The sequence below is a fragment of the Bos indicus genome, chromosome 3 (assembly GCF_029378745.1).
Source record: "Bos indicus isolate NIAB-ARS_2022 breed Sahiwal x Tharparkar chromosome 3, NIAB-ARS_B.indTharparkar_mat_pri_1.0, whole genome shotgun sequence".
NCBI classification, from domain to species: Eukaryota; Metazoa; Chordata; class Mammalia; order Artiodactyla; family Bovidae; genus Bos; species Bos indicus.
Window position 1 is genome coordinate 84,317,507 of NC_091762.1, and position 4,877 is coordinate 84,322,383.

General features: G+C 40.0%; 1 non-coding gene across 1 annotated transcript; it reads right to left on the reverse strand.

Moving 5' to 3' along the window:
- Positions 1-2,535: 2,535 nt before the first annotated feature.
- On the reverse strand, positions 2,536-2,608 carry TRNAG-CCC (transfer RNA glycine (anticodon CCC)). The gene has a single exon. It is a non-coding gene; the product is annotated as a tRNA-Gly (tRNA).
- Between the last annotated feature and the right edge of the window lie 2,269 nt (positions 2,609-4,877).

Sequence of the window (4,877 nt, forward strand, 5' to 3'; positions counted from 1 at the left end):
AAGAGAATCTAAGAGATGTAGTTTTTCAACGAGGTGAGAATGGATACTATTCAGTATGTTGAAAAACAAACAAACAAAAGCAAAAAAAAAAAAACTTGGATGCCTGTGTTAGTTTCTGTTGCCTTATGCAAAATAGGAGATAAACTGTAGTGAGGTGAAGAGTTAATGGAAAGAAGGCAACATAAACAGAAATAATATACTCTTCAAGAATTTATGTTTGAAGAGGTAAGAGAAGAGATGTAATTAGTGGAGAATTCAGAAGAAAGAGTTTCTATTTCGAAATAAGAGATTTAAGCGTTAGAATGAGGAGGGGAAAAGGGGAGGAATCATAGAGAAGAGCTTGGTTGAGGATTTAGAATAGGATGCTAGGGACAATTGATCTAGTAAGGTCTTGAGGAGGTGGAAAGATAGGAATCAAGCTTACAGGCATTAAGATTGGCCCCAAACAGAGAAGCAGTTTTACTCTATAGAGTCCTACTAGGACCTTGAACACACAGAGATCTAACACGTGCAAGGACCCTCCAGATATGAGAGATCAGGGAGCCTGATCACAGGTGAGCACAGGCCTAATTCAATCATACAAGTATTTTGTGTAAAACAGATGAAGAGATGTGCATGTAGTCTCTTTTTTTAATGAAGAACTTATTTGGGGAAGGAAATGGCAACCCACTCCAGTGTTCTTGCCTGGAGAATCCCAGGGATGGGGGAGCCTGGTGGGCTGCCGTCTATGGGGTCGCACAGAGTCGGACACGACTGAAGTGACTTAGCAGCAGGAGCAGCAGCAGCAGCAACAGCATCTTTTGAATACTTTCAACGTTCGTTCTCAAGATGTTTACTTAGGACAGATCAAATCTAACCTGTGTCATACAAAATATGAACACTATTCCACAACCACTCTTTTTTTCACTTAGGAATGTGTGTAGCTGTCTGACAAAGGATCCAGTCAGGACTCAGCACTGCTCTGTTCAAGTCTGGTTTTTACACACAGTCCTCTACTCCGCCGGCCAGTAGAATCTATCACTTCACTCTAACCATGATGGGTTGTGGCCCTTTGTAAGTCCCTGAAAAGTAAATTGGTTTTGGTTGGCTACAGTAACAGAGTAAAAGTTTTGAAAGTATAATAATGCAACAATGCAGTTATATCCACTGTTAAAATGTAAAGAAAAATTACAAGTGGATATGATAAGAACAGACACTTTAAACTAAGTTATACAAGAAGACCAAAAGCAGGTGATTAGGCCAGAATGCAGCCTGCTTTCACATTTGTCTTTTGCTGGGACTGCTTAGCAGGACTGCTGGTCTAAAACACTTGGATGGGGGCTCTTGTGTGTAAGGAAAGCAGCATCAGACAGTTCTCTCTGGCTGATGTGATTATGTCTTCCCAGATGGATCAGAGGCATGGAGGTTGGGTAGGCTATTCTAAGTGAGCAGTGATTTGGAGGGAGCATTGCAAAGGGAAGGAAGAGGACTTTCAGTTGTCCTCTTCCTCTTTGGTCAGTCTTGGTATCAAGAGGTTACTTGGGTAGATCCTTAATTATCCCCTATAATCTCACCCTCATTCTCCCTGCATATTCATTATTCTACATAAACCCACAATCCAGTTAAGAGTACTTGTGCTAATGTGGTGCCAATGTGCCCTGAAGACACACCCCTGAGTGACCTTTTTCAATCAGGAGTTGCCCTAAGTCCTTCAGAAGTAGATAGTCTGTCGCTGTTTATAGTCAATCACATATGCATGTTCTAATGCTTTATCCTGAAAACAAAGTTGAAACACTTTCCTACAACATGTTAAAAATGTTATCTGTGGCTCTCCTTCCTCCTGAAACATCCTGCTCAGCCTCAATGCTTTCCATTGCCCAGATCTCCTATTTTTATACCCACCCAAATCTAGGGCCCTTTGTCCCATTTTTGAGATGAATCCTACCTGCGTCCCTTTCTCTCAGGGCTCTGGAAGGTGACTGGCTAGCAAATTTAATTAACTAATGCACAATAAAGTCCCATTGGCTTCATGCATCACTCTTTGAGGATAACATTTGCATTTTAAATGAAGCTTCTTAGACGTCAAGCTCAGCAAGTAGCTTATAGATCATTAGGACAAATGCTCTGACTTTATAAAGGAGGCCACCAAAGCTCCGAGGCCTTGCAGGACTTGCCAGAGGTCCAGGGCTGGTCAGGGACACAGCTAAAACCAGAACTGCTTTGGAGTCTAGGGTACCCTTCATCCTTCCACACAAGCTCCCACAACATGATTAATCAAAGAATTTTCAGGTAATAAGGGAGAAAAATATTTTGAGATGTGTATTTACTTAATATTTAACATACATTTACTTACAAATGTGTCACTCCTTATCTAGAATTCCTATTCTCACCGCTATTTCTCTCTGTGGTACACTTAGCACAGAAAACTACAACTGTTTCTTTTCTTTTCTTTTTAGTATTTATTTATTTGACCATGCCTGGTCTTAGTTGAGGCACATGGGATCTTTGATCTTAGTTGAGCCATGCAAACTCTTGGTTGTGGCATGTGGGTTCTAGTTCCCTGACCAGGGATCGAACCTGGACCCCCTGCATTGGGAGCACAGAGTCTTAGCCACTGAACCACCAGGGAAGTCCCTATAATTGTTTCTTACTTGTGTGTTTCCCCAACTGGAGTCTGAGGTGCTAAGGATGGAGACTGGTTTTATTAATCAGTATCCCAGATATCCCCTTGTGTCCCAGCATCCAGGCCAAGGCAGGACAGAGAGGGGATCAGACGTACATTGCTGAAAGAATGAATGAGCTCATGAATAATTGCAGCACAGGGGCTATTCTTAAGTACATTTTTGTAGTTCTAACAGGGTCATTCTATCCCTGTGGCATCTTTTCTAACATTCTTCAAATCACATCAGATACTGAACTTCCTCCTCCATTTCTCTTGAGGCTGGTTGCTGCCTTTAAATAATTTTTACTTTTGTGTCTTTGACACACTGATTCTTCTACTCCATTAGATTTCCTTTCCTCATATGGTTATCATCTTCTTTTTGCACGATTAAGAAATGACATACTTAAAGAATACCAGATTAACCCATTTCAATTTTCTTCTCAGCTCGGGATAAAAAAAAAGAGCCTTTGAAGAGCCTTCAAATCAACAGTAATTTCAAATTTTCACAACATAAAGAGGCAGAGCGCAAAGTGAATTTGACACTTTGAAAAATGCTGTAAACCTCCCAGTAGACAGATGAACATGCTTCCACTTCATAAATGCTTGTTTCTTAAGTATTCCATAAATACCGATGCCAGGCTTGTTAAGTAATTAATATTAACCTATTGAGAAAGCGTTTCTTTTCTACGTGGTTGATTTCCAATGAGGAGGCTAATTAAATATTAAAGAGCATGTAAGATATTTTATATAATCACAGTTTCTAGCTCTATTTACAAAGGATGCCTACATACTTTGAAGTAATGAAGAATGAAGTAATAGATGGTATGAGTCCATTTTTATCTGTATACAGAATATGCAGATTTTATTCGACCTGGACCGTCTCTGCCCAAGTCTGTCTGTAGTCAACTTACCACCGTTCACAACTGCCCTCTTGAACTCTGTCCTTCCTATTTCTACCATGATTTGAAAGGCTACTATTCCACTCTCTGTTTTCTGGTCTTATCTTCAATCATTTTATTTCTGTAAACTCTATTACTTGTGTTATTTATATAATAAACAACAAAGACCTTCCTTTTGTGTCATTAATGTGACCCATCCCTAGTTAGTTGGGTGCTTAAATCTCTGAGTTTGGGGGGAAATCATATCATATAGATGCTTTGTTATCTGAGGCTTCCTTATCCCTTGATATCTTCCTAAGATTAACCTGAACCATGTTCTATGCCTCATGGGAAAGTCTAATGCCCTCCCAAGAATCTGTGAAAATTCTCAGGGACTTTAATTTCTTATAGTCACCTTTGAATCCAGTCACATATTTCCACTCAGTTCTTATTTCCCATTATGCCTCTTTGTGACTGGTCATTTCTCTCCTTCACTTTGGCATTGACCCCAAAAGAATTTAAAAAGTCTTTATTTTCTTCATTTTGGTTTTGTCGTTCAGTCACTAAGTCGTTTTGGCAACCAGGCTCCTGTCCTCCACTCTCTCCCAATGTTTGCTCAAATTCGTGTTCTTTGATTTGGTGATGATACCTAACCATCTCATCCCAGTAGCAGTATCGGACACCTTTCAACCTGGGGGCTCATCTTCTGGAGTCATATCTTTTTGCCTTTTCATACTATTCATAGGATTCTCATGGCAAGAATACTGAAGCGGGTTGCCATTTCCTCCTCCAGTGGATCACAATTTGTCAAAATGCTTCACTATGACCCATCCATCTTGGGTGGCCCTGAACAGCATGTCTAATAGCATCATTGAGTTACGAAAGCCCCTTGGCCACGACAAGGCTGTGATGTACATATACATGTGTATATATAATACATATACATATGTGTGTTTATATAATGATACACACAAATGTGTACATATATATATGGATATATAACTCACCATAGACCTCTATGTATGTGGCAAAAGGAAGTTCACTAAGATAAGTGGGAGATAAAGAAATAAAGCTAGATAAAAAGAAAACTTAGACTTGATCTTAAAAGTTTTTCTACTAGTCCTCCTCCTGCTTGTCCAGTGTTCTCTTCATTCTCCCATTCCCCCTTCCTCTCAGAAACAAAAAGTCTTCCTCAAATTCTTCTCAACATCTATGCAGAGCAATCGAACCCCCTTTACCTGTAATCCCTGGATTTTCTCTGTAAATACAGGAATTCCATCTTACACTGCATGTAGGAGTCCACACCACTATATTCTTTGACTCTGTCCTGGGGGGATGAGTCATGCTTGGTTTTGGCT